The sequence below is a fragment of the Balaenoptera borealis genome (assembly GCF_965194805.1).
Source record: "Balaenoptera borealis genome assembly, chromosome: 3".
Classification (NCBI taxonomy): domain Eukaryota; kingdom Metazoa; phylum Chordata; class Mammalia; order Artiodactyla; family Balaenopteridae; genus Balaenoptera; species Balaenoptera borealis.
This window is the reverse complement of record NC_138866.1, coordinates 130672271-130693887: the sequence shown is the minus strand read 5'-3', so window position 1 is coordinate 130693887 and position 21617 is coordinate 130672271. Positions and strand designations below refer to the sequence as shown.

Below are 21617 nucleotides of genomic sequence, written 5' to 3'. Positions count from 1 at the left end.
TGAGTTTTGGTAGTTCGTCTTTTGAGTAATTGGTCTATTTCATTTAAGTTATCTAATTGGGAGCATAGAGTTCATAGTATTCTGTTATTATTCTTTTAATATCCATAACATCAGAACTGATGATTCTTATTTCTGTTGTTGGTCATTTGTGTGTTTTTATTCCTTTGCTTAGCATGGGTAGAGTTTTAGCAATTTTATTGAGCTTTTAAAAGAACTACCTCTTGTTTTTGTTCATTTTCGCTACTGTTTTCCTTTTCTTAATTTTACTGATTTCTAATTATTGTTATTAATTTTCTTCTACTTGCTTTAGGCTTAAAGTGTTCTTTCTCTATTTTTTAAAGGTAAAAGCTGAGATTATGGATTTAGGTCTTTTGTATTTTCTAACATAAATTTAATGTTAAATTTTTTTCCTGTAAGCAATGTTTTAGCTGCATCTGACAAATTATGATAAGTAGTATTTTCATCTTGACTTCACTCAAAATATTTTAAAAATTTCTCAGATGTTCTTTGATATATCTGTTAGTTAGAAATGTTTTGTTTAATCCAAATATTTGGGGATTTCCCAGCTGTATCTTTATCAACTACCAGCTTTATTCCATTGTTGCTTTGTATAACTTCTAATCTTTTACATTTGTTAAGGTCTGTTTTATGGAACATAATATGATCTATTTTGGTGACTATTTCATATGAGATTTAGAAGAACGTGTATTCTCCTTTTGATGGATGGAGTAGTCTATAAGCATCGGCTGGACAAACTAATTGATAGTGCTCTTTAGATCACCTATATCCTTACTGTTTTTCTGCCTGCTTGATCCATTACTGCCAGAGGGGTATTGAAGTCTCCAACTGTAATAGTGGACTTGTCTATTTCTACTTTTGGTTCTTTCAACTTTTACCTCATGTATCTTGACACTTTGTCGTTAGGGACATACACGTTTATGATTGTTATGTCTTCCTTAAGAACTGATCCTTTAACATTAAATAATCTTCATGTCTGAAAACCTTCCTTGTTCTGAAGTTGGTTTTGTTTGAAATCAATATAGCTTCTCCAGCTATCTTTTGATTAGTTTTAGCATGATGTATCTTTCTCAATCCCTTTACATTTTTCGACCTAAATCTTTAATTTTAAAGTAAGTTTCTTGTAGACAACATTTAATTGAGTCTTGCTTCTTTATTCATTCTAGCAAGCCCTGTATTTTAATTTAAACCATTCACATTTAAAATAATTATTAATATTGTTGGATTAGTATCTACCATGTTTATAACTGTTTTCTAGTCACTGCATTACTGTTTCTTCATTCCCCCATTTTACTGCCTTCTCTGCTTTTAGTTGATCTTTTTACACGATTCCTTTTTATCTCTTCTCTTAGCATATCAATTATTCTTTCTTTTTTATTTTTTCATTAGTTTTTCTAGAACTTAACAATAAAAATTTTCAACTAACGCAAACTCACTTTCAAAGTACACTATACCACTTCACGTGTAGTACAGGTTCCATAGATCAGAGTATTCTCAACTTCTCCTTCCCATCTCTTGTGACATTGCTGTCATTTATTTCACTATCCATATGCCATAATCAACCAATATTTTGTTACTATTATTACTTTAGACATTTTTTAGATTATTTAAGAATAATAGAAATAATAATTTTATTTTACCTCATTTATTTCTTCTCCAATGCTCTTCTTTTCTTTATGGAGATCCAAGTTTCTGACCTGTATAATTTTCCTTCTTCCTGAAGAACTTGTAACATTTCTTGTAGGGCAGGTCTATTGGCAAGAATTTCCTCATTTTTGGTTTGTCTGAGAGTATTTATTTCTCCTTTACTTTTGAAGTATAATTTTGCTAGATATAGATTCTAGGTAGATTTTTTTTCCTGCAACATTTTAAATATTTTACTTCACTCTCTTTTAACTTTCCTGGTTTCTGATAAGAAGTTCACTGTAATTCACTGTAATTCTCTATAGGTAATGCATTGTAGGTATTTTTCTAACTTCTTTGAAGATTTTGTCTTTGGTTTTCTTCAGTTGAATATGATATGCCTAGGCTTTAATGTTGTTATTGTCTGTGTGGTTTGCATTTTTTCCTGCTTTGTGTTCTCTAAACTTCCTGCACCTATGGTTTGATGTTTGTTATTCATTTAGAAATATCCTTGACGATTATTATAATAGTTTGAAAATTTCTTCTGCTCTGTACTCTCTCTCTCTCTTCTCATCCTGGTATTCCAATTATATCTATTACATTTTTAAAAATTGTTCAACTGTTCTTGGATGGTCTGTTCTGTCTTTCCATTATTTTTTTCTCTTTGTATTTCATTTTGTGAAATTTCTATTGGACTCTTTTCAACATCACTGATTTTTTTCCCCCTATCTTGTTGAGTCTAGTGAAAAGTCTGTTGAAGGCATTCTTCATCTGGGTTACAGTGTTTTTTATTTTTAGCATTTCCTTTTGGTTCTTACAGTTTTTATTTCTCTGATTATATAACATATCTATTCTTGCATGATATCTTCTTTTCCTCTAAGAGCTCTTAACACATTGATCACAGTTATTTTAAATTCCTCATTTGATAACTTCAACATCTGTATCCTGAGTCTGGTTTCACTAATTGTTTTGTCTCTTCAGAGTGTTTTTATTTTATTTTTTCTTGCCATATAACTTCACTGTAATTGTTTGTTGAGTTGTGTCTGATATTAGGAATTGAGATAAATAAGTCTTTAGTATGAGATTTATGGTAATCTAACTAAGGGCTCTGTTCTGTTTAATGTTTGCTGTTGCTAGAGGTATCAGAAGTGTCAAATTCCTTTAGTGTGTTTGTTTTTGCCTCCTCTCTTGACTCTGGGTTTCCCTAAGTACCCCTGAGAGAGTTGGTGTCTTTCAGCTCTTTCAACTCTAATCCACTGTTATTATAGTGAAGCCTATTGGTGGAATGGTAAGTTTGTGGGGGAGTTGGGTGATCCACAACGTTTTTGAATAAGTCTCTGTTTTTATGTGCCTGTGTCTTAGAACTGTGACCTTCACAAGTATTTCTTCAGTAATATAGTTTTTTTCTCCTTGTTCTGACTCTAGTGTTCCCAATCTATTTCCTCAAAGCATTGACCTCTATTGACAATTGTGTGTGTGTGTGTGTGTTTTCTGATTGGTAAGATAGAATGGCTAGAGGCCAGAGTTAGATGAATGCCCTTCCCTCAAGTGTGATAATACTTTGCCCAAGTCTTTCCCTTGAAGATAAGGCTTCTGTCATGGAAAATTCTTTGGGTGTATTTCACAATGATCACTCTACCTCAGCACTCCAGTTCCAGAGTCATTAAGGGCATCTTGGGGGTTTTTCTTAAATCTTTACCATAAGAAACATGTGAGGTTCTTCTAGGCAAAGCCCACAGGAGTGTGAGAGTTTCCAGAAGTTTCTCCCTTTCACTCTAGTCCACATTCAGTCCAACTATTCATCTAAATTGCCACTCAAGTTTTCCTACCAATTTGTAGCTTCTGTTTCAGATAAGCAAATCTCACCTGTATCTCAATGGATGTCTGTATCTCCAGAATTTGGGGTGGCAGTTTTCCCTGCAGCTTCAGGTCTCTGATGGATACTAGGAAATCAATTGATTTTCTCAGTTTTCCCACCTTTATCTTGTAAGAGCAGAAATAATGATTTCTGATCCCTTCACATGTCAGAGTTGGAATCAGAAGTCTTATATAATTTTTTGAATGTAAAGAAAAACTTTTATTAAATAAGTAAACCCCAAGTGGTTCTGATGCATCAGTTTTGACATGTGTTATGCAATTTGATTTACCATTATTGTATTTAGGATGTTTGCATCTGTATTCATAGTAGTCATATTCTGTAAATTCATTTTTTACAATGTCATTATCAGGTTTAGTTAAGCTATTCTGAGAAAATGAGAATTAATAATATATTTTTCGTTAAATACTTGTAAAAATCTACTAGTGAGAATATTTATGCCTGGAGTACTCTCGTTTGGAAAGATTTTCACTTTGGATTCAATGTCTTTAACAGATATAGGACAATTTATACTTTCTATATCTTTCTGCAGTTTTTTCACTAGTTATGTTTTTAAGGAAATTTCCAATTTCATTGATAGAGTTGACCCGTGAACAACATGGTTTGAACTGCGTAGATCCACTTATACATGGATTTTTTTCAATAAATATGTGCTACAGTACTACAGGATCTGCAGTTGGTTCAATCTGTGAATGCGGGTCATAGGATGCAGGACCACAGATACAGAGTGCCGAATGTAAAGTTACATGCAGATTTTCAACTGGGGAGGGGAGACTTGTTTGCATCTCTAACCCATGTTGTTCAATGGTCAACAGTATTTATTAAGGGGCAAAAAAAAAAGTTAGCTTTCAAATGTTATTTATATTAAAAAAATTTTAATTTAGGAAAATTGCAATTATCTACAAAGGCAAATGAGAGTATCAGATGATTAGGAACATTATGTTCCCACTTTTACATTCCCTGTACTTTTCCAGGTTTCTATGGTTAGACTTTAACAAATGCCACCCTTGCCTGAAGGACATCATCCACACATACAAAAATGCTGCAAATTCTACTTTCCCGTGGTAGAATTACCCAGTACTCAGGAAGCTGCAAAAGTGGTCAAAACTGGTTTTTAACTAAATCCCCACATTTAGCAAACACTACTGGAACTGACTTGCTCTCCAATCCTTCCAATCATCTCTATTTGGCTTTGATCAAATCAGCCCCATCCAACCAGCTCCACTTTTGCTTTGATCTACCCAAAATACTGCTTATTATAAATTTGGCCTAAATTCCACTCATCCTCAAAAGTCTACGTAATTTTGCTTTATTCTTCAACAAGCAAAAAGTTGAAATTTCTCTTGTAGTTTCTCCTTTACCAGACTAATAATTTGAAGTAAATTTAGCATTTGATTTTCAAATTTAAGTGAATTTTTATGGTATTAGGACACACAAAAATCTCTATACTCAGCATGTTTACATTCTAGTTGAAGAAGGAAGACACTCATTAAAAAATATTAAATAAAGTACTTCATATTAGATGATAAGTACTAAAGATCATGGAACAGGATACAAATAAACTTAAAGCCAGAAATAGAGGATTTAATATGAAAAAGAACCCCTAGAATGGGAAATAGTCACATTATCAGATCTCTAGTACCTCACTAAACATTTTGAGTTTTATAATAAAAACCAAATCAGACTAGAGACAAAACTACATCCTCTCATCCTAGACACCTGTAAACATTAAGTACATTGGGAAAATAATTGTCCTGCATTAGCTGAGAATCTAAACAGGAAAAAAAAAATGAAATAAGTAATCAATCAAGGTGCTTCAAGTGTGTATCAAGCAAATAATAATCCATTTTACCCTTAAAGTCAAAAGGAAAATTTTCTTTAAATGTTAAAGGATAAACTTGCAATTTAAAAAATTAATATTGGTGCTACAATATCAATTTTACACACTACCACTATTACATGCATTTCACAATTTGTTCCTCAGAAATGACAAAGTATTCAGGTGGTAGGTTTCTCCAGTAACTGTCACATGTTCCATGTTCCCCATGTTCCAGCTTAGGACAAATCACCCTCAGCCTTTAACTTAATTACACTTTCTTCCACTGTAATACCATCTCTGCTTTCTTGCTAGGTAGAGATTTACTGTACAAATGGAATTGCAAACTAAACACTCTCTGGATGGTCTGGACCTCAAGTCTCTGAGGATTCCCCTCCTCATAAAGAATTTATAGATAATCTGGAAATTGATTTACTGTTACTTTTGTATCTAAACTGAATCCAAATTGAAGATCTCAAGGAAGCGCCCAATATTCCTGTGCACAAGAATTTCTACTAATATACATAGGATTGTTTGGGCTAAACCCAGTAAGGTTTACATTTATCCATCTAAATTGCTATCCAAACTTGCACAGTATCTTCTAAAACCAGGAACTGAAAAGGACTAAAAACACAAAAACTTGTACCAGTCCCTATAATACTTTTACCCTCCAATTCCAAAAACCTACCTGACAAAGATTGAGATTTGTTTAGGACCTCAGAGCCATAAATAGAATCATTATTCCCTGTTTCCCTATAGTACCACACACAAATACCATTTTATTTTCAGTGACTCCTTGAGGCAGTATATTTTACAGTGATAGATTTGTGTTCTAGTTTTTTGTTAGTGTCACTTTGGATCAAAATAGTCTATACTTATTTGTCCACTCAGGAAAATCAACAGCATATTTGGACTATGTCCCAAGGCAAAATATATCCAGAAGGCAGAACTCATTACACTCCACAGATCTGATCATTTAGAGAGAGATAAGAGAGTGATACAGAGTGATAATGAGTATACTTTGAGTGTAGTCCATGATTTTGGAATTCTTTGAGAATAAACAGGGTTCTTGATCTCAGCAGGAGCCTCGATGAAGAATAGTCAGCAAATTAAGTAACTTTAGTTTGAATTTTCCTAAAGAGGTGGCTATTATAAAAGTAAACTCTCATACAAGAAGGGATACCATGGAAGCTAAAGGAAATGCCCCAGACGGCAGTGCTCACTAAGCTCCTATCCCTCATGATTAAATCTTTTGAGAGATTAAAATAGCCTGTTATACAATGCCAGACATTGGCTCCAGAGTTGGCAAAGTGTTACTGGGAGAAATCTGCAGGTAAATTACATGAGAATAATCTCTAGCACTCTCATTACGGACACTTAGTAGTAGCAGGCAACCTGAAATGGAAAATTGCAAACATTTAACATGAAATTATCCACCACAACAAAGACGAATTGGCTACTATACATAATCAACATTAGTGGAGAAACTTTACTATGATCACTCAGGGTGTTTGTGGTGATTGTCTCATTTGTTTTCTGGTAAAACTGTAAAGGTGGAGCATGGATAAGAGCTCAAACCTCAGGGTTCCTTTGAACACGACCAAACAGATTTCATATTTTCTGGAATGAGTTTTAAATATATATTGAACCAGTACCATACTGTCTTGATTACTGAAGCTTTGTAGTATAGTCTGAAGTCAGGGAGCCTGATCCCTCCAGCTCTGTTTTTCTTTCTCAAGATTGCTTTGGCTATTTGGGGTCTTTTGTGTTTCCATACCAATTGTGAAATTTTTTGTTCTAGCTCTGTGAAAAATGCCATTGGTAGTTTGATAAGGATTGCACTGAATCTGTAGATTGTTTTGGGTAGTATAGTCATTTTCACAATGTTGATTCTTCCAATCCAAGAGCATGTTATATCTGTCCATCTATTTGTATCATCTTTAATTTCCTTCATCAGTGTCTATAAATTTTCTGCATACAGATCTTTTGTCTCCTTAGGAGACAAAATACCCTCCCTAGGTATTTTATTCTTTTGTTGCAATGGTAACTGGGAGTGTTTCCTTAATTTCTCTTTCAGATTTTTTGTCGTTAGTGTATAGGAATGCAAGAGATTTCTGTGCATTAATTTCGTATCCTGCTACTTTACCAAATTCATTGAATAGCTCTAGTAGTTTTCTGGTAGCATCTTTAGGCTTCTCTATGTATAGTATCATTTCATCTGCAAACAGTGACAGTTTTACTTCTTCTTTTCTGATTTGGATTCCTTTTATTTCTTTTTCTTCTCTGATTGCTGTGGCTAAAGCTTCCAAAACTATGTTGAATAATAGTGGTGAGAGTGGACAACCTTGTCTTGTTCCTGATCTTAGAGGAAATACTTTCAGCTTTTCACCATTGAGAATGATGTTGGCTGTGGGTATGTCATATATGGCCTTCATTATGTTGAGGTAGGTTCCCTCTATGCCTACTTTCTGGAGAGTTTTTATCATAAATGGGTGTTGAATTTTATCAAAAGCTTTTTCTGCATCTATTGAGATTACCATATGGTTTTTATTCTTCAATTTGTTAATATGGTGTATCACATTGATTGATTTGCATATATTGAAGAATCCTTGCATTTCTGTGATAAACTCCATCAATGGAACAGGATAGAAAGTCCAGAGATAAACCCACGGACATATAGTCACCTTATCTTTGATAAAGGAGGCAAGAATATACAATGGAAAAAAGACAGCTTCTTCAATAAGTGGTGTTGGGAAAACTGGACAGCTACATGTAAATGAATGAAAGTAGAACACTTATTAACACCATACACAAAAATAAACTCAGAATGGATTAAAGAACTATATATAAGGCCAGACACTATAAAACTCTTAGAGGAAAATATAGGCAGAACACTCTATGATATAAATCACAACAAGATCCTTTTGGACCCACCTCCTAGAGAAATAGATATAAAAACAAAAATAAACAAATGGGACCTAATGAAACTGAAAAGCTTTTGCACAGCAAAGGAAACCACAAACAAGACAAAAAGACAACCCTCAGAATGGGAGAAAATATTTGCAAATGAAGCAACTGACAAAGGATTAATCTCCAAAATGTACAAGCAGCTCAATATCAGATAAACAAACAACCCAATCCAAAAATGGGCAGAAGACCTAAATAGACTTTTCTCCAAAGAAGATATACAGATTGCCAACAAACATATGAAAGGATGCTCAACATCGCTAATCATTAGAGAATTGCAAATCAAAACTACAATGAGGTATTACCTCACACCAGTCAGAATGGCCATCATCAAAAACTACAATTAAATGCTGGAGAGGGTGTGGAGAAAAGGGAACCCTCTTGCACTGTTGGTGGGAATGTAAATTGATACAGCCACTATGGAGAACAGTATGGAGGTTCCTTAAAAAACTAAAAATAGAACTACCATACGACCCACCAATCCCACTACTGGGCATATACCCTGAGAAAACCATCATTCAAGAAGAGTCATGTACCACAATGTTTATTGCAGCTCTATTTACAATAGCCAGGACATGGAAGCAACCTAAGTGTCCATCCACAGATGAATGGATAAAGATGTGGCACATATATACAATGGAATATTACTCAGCCATAAAAAGAAACAAAATTGAGTTATTTCTAGTGAGGTGGATGGACCTAGAGTCTGTCATACAGAGTGAAGTAAGTCAGAAAGAGAAAAACAAATACCGTATGCTAACACATATATATAGAATCAAAAAAAAAAAAAGGTTCTGATGAACCTTGGGGCAGGCAGGAATAAAGATACAAATGTAGAGAATGGACTTGAGGACATGGGGAAGGGGAAGGGTAAGCTGGGACAAAGTGGGAGAGTAGCATTGACATATATACGCTACCAAATGTAAAATAGATAGCTAGTGGGAAGCAGCAGCACAGCACAGGGAGATCAGCTCGGTGCTTTGTGACCACCTAGCGGGGTGGGAGGGAGACACAAAAGGGAGGGGATATGGGGATATATGTATACATATAGCTGATTCACTTTGTTATACAGCAGAAACTAACACAACATTGTAAAGCAATTATACTCCAATAAAGATGTTAAAAAAATATATATATATAGTAATTGTTTATTTGGGGGGTGGATTCAAGCTTTTCTGGAGAATTCCATCTCTGCCAGTAGCAATATATTACATGATTTTGTGTTCCCAAACTATCTCTGAGATAGTATTAGGCAAAATTATTTTAATGAGACCATTATTGAAGAGTTTGCACATCTTTTCCAGTCACACAGTAACCCTATTGTCCATATTGCTCCAATCCTCAGAAAGGATAGAATAAACAGAAATCTGAAACTCAGATTAGCAACATTCTCAGATACTCTAAAACTCCCATGGCCTAAGGTTTGCTTTAATGACAATGAGCTTAACTCTTGGGGTTCATTGAATTGTTCCTTTTGAGTTAGCAACAGGACAATGTATGAGTGTAGGAATATCACCTCTGCACTATTGTAAGTAATCCTAGTCACATACTGCAGATGACTCAAGCAATTCATCCAGTTGTAATTATAATAAAACTTTCTACCAATTTGTATCTGAGTAATGTGGACAGAAAAACTCTTGGTGTTCTGATTCAACTTCATTGGAATCCTAAGAGACCACCTTACTAATATATCTGTCTTGACCCAGTGGCAATAGGCATAGCAGCTAAACTGGTGGAAACTTCTGCTGGCTTGGTTTTAGGTTAGGGTCTCCTTTAAATCAAGAGACACATATAGTTTTCCTCAATATCCTCCTAAACAACTATTAAATTCTGGAGGTCTGGTCTAATATTTGTGAGAGAAAGATAGCCTTCAAACTCTGGGGAAAAAACCTTATCAGATACTGTTGAGGCTAGTGCAGAAGTAAAATTCCATGAGGTTGATACCTAGAGTGATGTCTTTCAATCAAAGATGCGTAAACCATATTAAATCATTACTGGAGATATCAAGCTAAGAAATTTTAGGAACCCATTAGAAGCAGATGTTCTTTGGAAAGAAATGGCTTCTACTGAAGACCTTCTAACCAAGTAGATGGCTATGTAGATGGCTTCCCCTCAAGGTCCACACAAAATATGATAAGTTATCATCGTTTAATCTATATTCCTTTGTTGTTTATTTTCTTATCTACCTGGTTTAAGGTTTAAGTTACATTTAATTACATTACTTATACGGCATTTATTATTTATATTGCTTTATTTGTTTTGCATGTAATCACTCTTTAGTACAAGTCTAATATCTGTTACAGTGTGTGTGCGAAGGGTTAAAGCATACAATCAAACTGACTACTGAGTTTGTACACATTTTCCCTTGTGAGCCACACAATTTCTCTTGGTTCCAATTCTTTGAAATGAATCAGTAACTGAGGCCCGACTAATAGATTACAAGACAAACACAACAATATACTAGACAGCCAGAAATCTAAAATCACTATCCTGTCATATCTGGAAAAGGAGTTTCCTATGTCTACGAAGACAATACTGGAGGGTCTTTGGTGGAAGTCAGCTTTTGTAACTAACTTTCACAGGAATAGAACTTGCATGAGAACTACAGAGCAGACAGTATTTATTTGGAGGTGTCTAATTTTCTCAGATCTTATAAGTAAGACCCACTACTTTTCTTTTGCTTTAGATCTACTAATGATATTGATACTACAAAATTCATTGTCTAGCACTAAACTATTCTTGATGAGTAGCACTGAAACATTACAAAACTATTTGACAATCTCATAGGGGTATTTTGGCTTTAAACAGATCATTGTGTACCTCTGAAAGACTGGTATTGGATCAGTGAAGCAAAAGTCTCTTGGCTACATCCTGCACACTGGAGGAACCTGCTACCTTGATAAACTAAATTCTGCCTTTCGTATACTCTCTGACATCACCCAGGTTCTATTTTGACCCATTAGTTTCTCCTCTAAGAGGAGATCCTCAGATAATTTAATTATAGAAGAAGAAAAACGAGACCTTGATGTTAGAACCCAAGCCCTACTACTCAAGGGGAATTCTGTATTGCTTTCTTTCTCAAGCCCCCATACTGAAAGATTCACCTTGAATGAAATTTCAGAATGTCCTTCCTTCTCTGATATACTATTAAGACTCTGCCTCTCTGATATACTGCTGAGACTCTGCCAAGGTGGGCTATATCTTGCTGTCATAAGGGAGTAAGGTAGATTTGGTGATATTTTTCAGGAGCCAGCATTTGATGTATGTAACATAATCAGTTATTTTTAAATGTATGTTTTCTCAAAGGGTCACAAGTAAAATTTATTGAACACATAATGTGCCAGATGTTGAGCTAAGTGAAACTTTCCCCAACATATCTCCCTTAATTGTGGTAATGGCTGGCACATCTCACTTCCTCTCACCACAGAGACAATTAGGAAACCATGGTGAATGGAATTTGAATCCAAGAAATCTATCCTGGCATCCATTTCTTTGTACCTACTAATATATTCTATTTCCATGATTGCAGGGATCCTTACTATCTTGCTCACAGCTATTTCTCCACTGCCTAGAACAGTTCCTTTCTCATACAACATGATCCACAAATATTTTTAGGGTGAATAGATGAATTTAAAACATACTGCATGATGGTACACAAGAGTGATATCCTAGAACGTGGGCTTTGAATCCAGAAGTTCGACTAATATATATGCTACTTGGTTATGATTTACCCTACCTTAAGGTAAATAATTTTTGCAATGGAGAAAATAATACCTAGGCTTGCTTTAAATATTATATGGTAGAATTATATAAAGCAGCAGCCATAGGGGCTAGAATAGACTGGTACTATAAAAATGGTATCTAATATGATGATGATAATGATGATTCTTATATTGTTTTCCCCCCAGAAGTTTTCTTCCCTAAATATGATTTCATTAAGTGATATACTCCCTTACTTTTTCTGGTTATTTAGTAACATAAAATAAGCTGTTGTATAGTTTTAGTTTTGATTCTTTTTTTTTTTTATTTTGGAGGTTTCTGAGTGTCTGGAGACAATGCATGAAAGTGGATTGTAACCATTTAATGCCTATTACATCTCATCCAGAATCAGGGATTAAAAGGGGATAGGAAAAGTAGGTAGAATATGTGAGGGAGTAAACTTGTATTTTTATTGTAGTGGGTATTCTGCCCAGCTGCTGTAGAGGTAAACTTCTCTGTCACTAGGGCAATATATGTCCCAAGACACCTTTCTTGATCTCTAAACATTGGAGTTTCTCCTTAAGTGGGTGTAAGCCCTACATAGATGTACATATGTAGATTATATAAGAAAGATGACATAGATACAGGGTAAAGCATGTGGCTGGTATATAGCAAAACCTCAATAAGTGGTAATGAAGGGAAAGTATTATCACATTTACTTCTGCACTATTTGCTCATTCAATGCATAATATTAATCAAACAACAGATAACCTTCAAAAGGAAGGAATTGTGTCAGGTTAAGCACATACAGTATTATGTTTGTAATCTTCTTCATTTATATGACAGGCTAAAAAAAGACCCATCATGACTTCAAAAAATGAAATTTCATCATGATTTTAGCTATGGGTTCTCTCCAGATACTACTGTCTTTCATGGAGGTAATAACTATAAGAAACTTCCCACAGCAGGAAGGGAAAAAATCCTCTTGCCCATTCATGTTTTTGGTAATTTATTCAATAGACAAGCATTGCTTTAGCATGTCCTCTATGCCTGGTATTGTACTAGACACAAGAAGAGTACAGTCTTTCCTCTGGCTGATTTCATGGAACTCAGTATAGTGCTGACAGCCAATGTGAAGTTGCCAATGCCCTCTTGGCCTCTATATCATATCCACCTGCATCTCTGACACTCACCTCAAATAAGCTTTCTTTATTCTCTCCTTTGAACTTTACACATTTGTTCATACTCACTAAAACTCACACCAGATTGAAAGAATAATGTGTATGTGTGTGTATGTATGCAGCTGCATATTTCTGAATCTCTATATAGCTTTTTATATGTGTGTGTATGTGTAACATACATACATGTGACTATATATATAATGCATATAATAACCCATTTCTTTAATCATTGCATTTATTGAGCACATACCATGATCAGAAAGTGTGAGAAGCACTAATATCTCAATATGAAAAAGACGATCTGAAGCTTATAGTTTACCAAAGATGAAAGGAACACTGACAATAATTAAAAATGATAACTGAACGAACTTACAAACAGGTCTAAGAATGATGACACAACTTATTCCTGAAGTTTTATTTAGAAGATAATTTTTTTTCTAATTTTTTCTCAATTTATACCTCTAATTTTGTTAATGATGAATCTAATTGTCCTCCAAATCAGGATAGAGGAAGGTCAAGCCTACCCAGAAGAGTGTGGAACATGCTGAACAGGGTTCCCTGTGGTCTGACACCAGCTATGTTGTCTAGGGCAGGATTCTCAGTTAGAGGTCAGAGACAGAAAATACTGAGCACTGCCATTTTAAATTGTATAAATATAACATGCAGTTGGTATTGTTTCCTCTGTGCTCTACCCAGAACAATAGTAGCTGCTTCTTCAAGTTGAAAGTTGCTAATACTGCATTTATATGTCTGTGACTAAAATTTAAAAATATGTACCCTGATTGCAATTAGAAAAATGAATGATCCCCAGTGTTTTCCTTTATCTGGTACTATTTTCATTTATGTGGATGAAACCTTTCCATTTGTAGTACAGGTCCTATTTCTATAACAGAGACATAGTTTCTTTTTCAAATTTGTTCCTTTTGTTTATTTTACAAGTGTTAGAAGGAGAAATATTAATTTCATTCTATACACTCAATTCCACAACAGCCTGAAAATAGCCTCACTGAGGTGAAGGATGAGCAGGTAGGGTGGGGGTTGGGAGCTCACTCATAATTCAGTGGAAAGGAATCAAAGGTAAAAAGAACAATAATTTGTGTGCCTAACGTACATTACATTCTTCATTCCCCCAGTTCCTTTGAGGAAGTTCTACCATATTCTTATATTCTATGTCTAACTTGTTGGGCTTTCCAATGGAAAACTGGCAGTTACTTTGAGATTATACCAAAGAAGTGTATTACCATATCTTTTGGGATAGTCTTGACCTGAAGTCTTTAGGTCTTGACCAAAAAATGCAATAATGTTAAGGATGTGGTATCTAGTCATAATGGTGCTGCCACAATGAAATAAGTGCCATCCCAAGCTGCCCTTTTAAAAGCAGAGAATAGCATACAGCTTTGTGGAGAAGTCTTTTCTGTGTACAAAATGCAAGGAACCTGAAGGTCAAATTGTCATGAAAGTAGAAAATTTGCAATAGCCATATTCTTCCCAAGCCAGAGTGAGATAAGAAATCTTTACCAATGCCTCCAGATGCACACTTCCTTCCTGAATGGAAGGTGTACATCACTGGCCCTAAAAAGAATCCATTTAGGAGGTTACTGCGTCAGGAAATAAGTGATGCTCTGTTACTCACTTCAGCAGCCTGAAGCCAAGACAGAAAGAACCACTTTTTCTCTAAAGGTAGAGTCATGATTTAAATACCATGATAAGTAATGGTGCCTGATAATGTTTCATATCACAAGAAGTTTACTCAATCGAACTGCCTGTGTTCTTCAGGAGACCTGCATATACAAATTAGAAACCTAAAGCCTAACACTGAAGCCCTGATAAAAGGAATTTTTAAGTCATAATAGTCCACAAAGAAGGAACTCTCCAACCATTGTCATCATATAGCTTCTAAGGCCTCTAGAAAACTGAGCTCTTCCACAAAAGCAAAACAGGAACAACTGGATTAATTGACCAATGAACTTACTCCAGTAGGGAGGGAGCCCTTGCTGTTGTCTACCAGGCTATACTTCATATTTGGTCGCATGTAGGGTTGTTTGATAATGTAAGCTTGTTGTAATTATTAACATGACATACATGGTCATAAAGCCTTGCATTAGAGCACATGGCACACTAGTGGTGCGTGGTGGCACTTATGCTTTATAGCTGCCTAGCCATGTTTGCAACTAACTCCCTTTCCCTTTCTCTTAGGGGACATTCTCTTCTAGACTATGAGATATTGGAAGGGCTGATAATCATGAGGTACCTTACCTCCACTGGGGATATAACCAGACTACCGAGAGTTCCTATTCTTGGGTCAGTGAATATCTTAGTGACTCAAGTCAGGCCCATCCCTTGACCCTTGGACTTCTATATAGAAAAGGGGAGAGAAAAATTCACATTTTACTAAAATTGCAAAGTAGATAATTGAATTTAGAACTTAAAAAGGCTTTTTTGCCAATCAATCATCTAAAGAAAAAATTGACTGCAGAATTAATTGAAGCCAAGAAACATAGAATTAAGAACTAATGAGCACAAGTTCAGATGGTTCTTTAGATCCTGGACTCCTGGATTCCACTGAGATTGAAGCTAGACTCATCATGATTATAGAAACTTATGAATTTCCTTTCCTCCTTTTAAGGTATTGTGTTGTATATCTTTCATTTATAACTGAGAGATATGACTAATCAAGACAATTATGAGGAAATGTAAAGAAGGGTTAATAATATCAAGATTGAGGAATTATATTATTCCCAGAGTGCTTCTTGAACAATTCTTCTTGAGAACATAATACTGCCAATGGGGGGAAAAAGAAGATAAAATAAAAGTGATGTGAAGGTGGTACCATGGAGCAAGAGGTGACAACCAAATTCTCTTTGATATGTGATTAATTGTTGATCATGTTGTATCTAGTGCTGCAAAACAGAATGCAATGATGAAATAAATCCAATAATTTGACTTTGTGTAATGTTATGTATTTGTACAGATATTATAATTGAATATAACTGTGCAAATGTAATATGTGACATGGGATTAAAATGTCAGATTATGCCAACAAAGTGAAGCAAGGATGTGGAGAGAATCAAGGTATAATGGTTAAGCAAACAGTTCTGCAGTTAAGACATATCTGGGTTCAAATGTTACCTCAACCAGTTACTATAATGATTACCATTACTGTTGCTGTTCCCAGCATCTGTTCACTGCAGCATTATGTTCTAAATTTTTCCAAGCTGCTTTATCTATATGAAGACATTTACTACTTAAAAGAGCAATGTGAGAAAGGCAGTATGAGTATCCTCACTATTTAGGCACATATATAAAATATATTATATATATATCAAATTTATAATATTCTAATACATATCTCATGGGGTAACTGGAAAATTTTTAAAATTCAAGGTTTACAAACCAAAAAAATTCAAGGTTTACCCTACCACATTTAAGTGTGCACTTAATAAATAAAAACACTTATTATCAGTCATTAATTATTTTATTACATGAATAAGGAATTCATAGACGTGTTATTTTCTTCTTTCAAAAAAGGAAGCCTCTATTAAGATGATCAAATTAAAAAATATGTTTGCTTCCCAATATAATTTAAAGGTATGTAAGTAACCTAAACTAATCAAAACACACATGGAACACATCTTCTAAATAAGTGAAATGGAGGAAACAGAAGTTATATAAAAACAGATTAAAGTCAAATAAAACACCACAAATCACTTTTAAAAAAGGGAGGATTATAAAATTTTAGGTAATAAAAACAACACTGCCTGTTATATAAATAAGAATAATAGGATTATAATATCTAATTTAAAAAGTAACATTAAATTAAACTAATGTGACAAAATTTTTTTTCAAAATGACACATCTGAGATTAAAAAGATCTTTCAACAGAAAAATAAGATGGTTACAATCCACAAGAAGATAAAATTAAATTGACCCCATTATGGGTAAATATCATAGCATCAGATTTTACAAAGCGAAAATTGTACAAAATCCATGAGATTTAAAGAAAACTATGAAGAAGCTTTAAAGCATTTTACCCAGTATTAGACCAATCAAAGCAATGAAAAACTAGAGTATAAAGTAATTATCAGTATGGTTGGCTTTAAGTCTACCATTTTGCTTTTTATTTTCCATATACCCCTGTATAATTTTTCTTCATTCTTTCCTGCACTATTTTGGCTTAATAAAATATTTATTATCATTATATTTTAATTCTGTTATTGGCTTTTTAGCTATAGTTCTTTGTATTTTTTGTAATTGTTGTATGGTTATAATATGCACCTTTAAATTATCAGAGTCCACTTATAGTTAATATAATATAGCTCCATATAAAATATAAAAACCATGCACCACTACCGTTACATTCTTCCTTGCCCCATCCTGTGTACTACTGTTGTAATATAGATTATATTTACATATGTTACAACACCCATGACCTAGTATTATAATTTTAGGTTTCAATATTAATGTGGCTTTCAGCTATTGAAAGAAAAGATAAACTTCTTTTATAACAGTCAACGTATTTCCTAAATTATTTTTTCTCCCCACTCTCTCTTCCTCCAAGACCCTAATTACATGTATGTCAATAGAAACATATTCTAAAATGACTCAGATGTGGTATTAATAGATAAGGACTTTAAAGAACCCATTAAAATATGTTCAGAATAGTTAAAGAAAAAAGATGCTTATAATGAATGAATAGGGCATATAAACAGAGAAAGGGAAATTATAAAAATGAACCAAATGAAAATTCTAGAAATAAAATATTAATTCTAAGATAGTTGTAAGTTAAAGGTACATACTATAATCCATATGAAACCCCTAAATAAAGCTAATTAGAAGTAAAGATAAACATAAATAGAGAAGTTGATACAGAACACTAAAATATTCAATAATTTGGCAGTTATTCAATTCTTTGCCAAAAGAATAAAGCAAAGAATGGAGAGAAGAGAAAATTAAAAGGGACAAAAAAAAAAAAAGCTAAATGGTAGGCATAAGTCCAATTATATCCAAATATATAAGTATATTTAATGTAAATGGACCAAAAGACTACAAATGATTTAAAAGGAATGATGGGAGGCTTCCCTGGTGGCAGAGTGGTTAAGAATCTGTCTGCCAATGCAGGGAACATGGGTTCGTTTCCCAGTCTGGGAAGATCCCACATGCTGTGGAGCAACTAAGCCTGTGCGCTAGAACTACTGAGCCTGTGCTCTAGAGCCCGCAAGCCACAACTACTGAAGCCCATGCACCTAGAGCCCATGCTCCACAACAAGAGAAGCCACCGCAATGAGAAGCCTGTGCACCACAATGAAGAGTAGTCCCCACCCACTGCAACTAGAGAAAGCCCACTCACAGCAACGAAGACCCAACACAACCAAACATAAATAATACATAAATAAATAAATTTATTAAAAAATAAAATAAAATAAAATAAAAGGAATGATGGTTAAACTGGATAAAGATCAAGACTGGTCTATATGCTGTCTACAATAGAAAAACTATAAATATAAAGACACAGATAGACTGAAAATAAAGAGATAAAAAAAAATCAGACAAACAGTAAGCATAAGAAGTCTGCTATTACTACTCCAATATAAGACAAAGTAGACTTCAAGACAACAAATATATCTAAGATAAAGAGAGACATACAAAATTGGGAAAGAGACAATTCATCAAGAAGTCTTGATAGTCATAAAAGTGTAAAAAATGAAAGATCTTCAAATACATAAAAAGCAAATGAGAGAACCAAAGAAAGAAATTCACAATCACAGGCAGAAAATTTTAACACTTCCTTCTAGAAGACAGAAAAAGAAAATCATCACTAAAGATATAGAAAATCTAAATATTAACTGAACAAAATCTGAACAAACACCCTGAATTATTGACATTTGTATACCATTATACTCAATGACTGCCAAATACACATTCATGTGCATGTGAACTTTCATCAAGATAGACTATATGCTAGACCACAACACAAGTCTCAACAAATTTGGGAAAGCTAAAATATTAGAGTTCTATTTTTACTATAACAAAATTAAAATATAAATCAGTAATAAGTTACCAGGAAAAGTCCCAAATATTTGGAAATTAAATACTTCACTTAAAAATAACTAATAGGTCAAAATAAACTGCAAGAGAAGTGAGAAAAATTTTGAACTAAATGATGATAATTAAAATAACATATCAAAATTTGTGGGATCCATTAATGCAGTGCTTGTAGACTTAAACCATTTACATGAAGATAGAAGATCCACCAGGAATGATCCAAGTTTCAACCTTAAGTAGCTATCACAGAAAAGGAAGAAGGAAAGAAATATGGATAAGAAAATCCCAAGCTAATGGCCATTAAGAACATTGATAAAAAATCCTTAAGTAGTAAACTGAACATAGAAATATAAAGGATAATAGTGACCAAGTGGAGTTTATATCAGGAATGCAATGCTGGATTAACATTTAAAAATTGATCAGTAGGGACTTCCCTGGTGGCACAGTGGTTAAGAATCCGTCTGCCAATGCAGGGAACACGGGTTCAAGCCCTGGTCTGGGAAGATCCCACATGCCACGGAGCTACTAAGCCTGTGCACCACAACTACTGAGCTTGCACTCTAGAGCCCATAAGCCACAACCACTGAAGCCCGTGTACCCAGAGCCTGTGCTCCACAACAAGAGAAGCCACCACAATGAGAAGCCCGTGCACTGTAACAAAGAGTAGCCCCCACTTGCCACAACTAGAGAAAGCCTGTGTGCATCAATGAAGACCCAACGCAGCCAAAAATAATCAATCAATCGATTTTTTAAAAATTAAAAAAAATAAAAATTGATCAATATGATTTCCCATAAGAGAATAATGGGAAAACGTGATTACATCAGTAAGTGTAGAAAAACATTCAATAAAGTTAACACTCATTTATTGTAAAAATTAACTGCAAACTAGGGCTAGAAGAAAAGTTGTTCAATATGGTAAAGGGTATTACAAAAAACTTACAGCTAGTGTCTTCCCTAATGGTGAGAAACTGTATAATCTCACCTAAAAGACTAGGAAAAAAGCAATAATACCCACTCACATTACTTCTGTTCAGTGTTATACTAGAGGTCCCTGGCAATGTAATAATGCAAAAAAAGGAGGGGAATCCATAGAGATTCAAAAATAAGTAATAAGCTGCTTTATTAACAGATGGCATAACTGCTTATGTAGAAAATTGTAACGTATATGAACAATAATTGCAAGAACTAATAAATTAACTTATTAGGGCCACAGGACAGAGGCTCAATGTACTAACTCAGTTTTATTTTTATATAATAGCAACAAAGTCTGTAAAAATTTTTAATATTTATTTACAATATTAGCACAAAAACAAATAAAATAGATAAATTTAACAAAGTATGTTTCTCTACTGAAAACTACAAAGTATGCTTCTATACTGAAAATTATAAAAGATTACTGTGAAAAATTAAAGATGACATAATACATGGAAAATAGACCACTTTCATGGATCAGAAGACTCGATCTTGTTAAGATGTCAATTCTCCCTAAATTGATCTATAAGTTCAAGGTAATTAAAATCAATATCTCAGCAGGGTTTCGTGTTTATGAAGTTGACAAGTTAATTCTAACATTTAAGTGAAAATACCATAAACTAGCTCCCTCCTCTACAAAAACGTTGAAATAAAAGAACAAAGGTTTGGATTCACACTACCTTACTTAAAGATTTACTATGAAGCTTCTATGAAAATGAATGACATAAAAAGGGAAAAATAAAGAGTTCAAAAGAGATCCATACATATATAGTCAACTTATTTTCAACAAAGACATCAGGTAATTCAAAAGAAAAAGAAAAGTCTTTTCAGCAAATTGTTCTGGGACAACTGGAGAAACACATGAAAAAAAACAACAACAACAATCCCTTGACCTTGATATCACACCACACATAAAACTGATTTGAGATAGATGCTATATTTATGTGCAGGAGTAATCAATATAAAGTTTCTAAATAGCCAGGACATAGAAGCAACCTAAATGTCCATTGAACGATGAATGGATAAAGAAGATGTGGCACATATATACAATGGAATATTACTCAGCCATAAAAAGAAATGAAATTGAGTTATTTACAGTGAGGTGGATGGACCTAGAATCTGTCATACAGAGTGAAGTAAGTCAGAAAGAGAAAAACAAATACTGTATGCTAACACATATATATGGAATACCGGTTCTGATGAACCTAGTGGCAAGGCAGGAATAAAGACGCAGGCGTAAAGAACAGACTTGAGGACACAGGGATGGGAGGGGAAGCCGGGACGAAGTGAGAGAGTAGCATTGACATACATACACTACCAAATGTAAAATGGATGGCTAGTGGGAAGCTGCTGCATAGCTCAGGGAGATCAACTCCCTGCTTTGTGACGACCTAGAGGCGTGGGATAGGGAGATTGGGAGGGA

General features: G+C 34.2%; 1 long non-coding RNA gene across 1 annotated transcript in view; it reads left to right on the top strand.

Moving 5' to 3' along the window:
* The window catches only part of LOC309625556, a 303557-nt gene extending 282488 nt beyond the window's left edge, over positions 1-21069 (top strand). The window contains exon 2 of the long non-coding RNA XR_014242595.1: positions 19646-21069. This is a non-coding gene — a long non-coding RNA (uncharacterized lncRNA). The remainder of the gene's footprint in view (positions 1-19645) is intronic.
* The last annotated feature ends 548 nt before the right edge of the window (positions 21070-21617 follow it).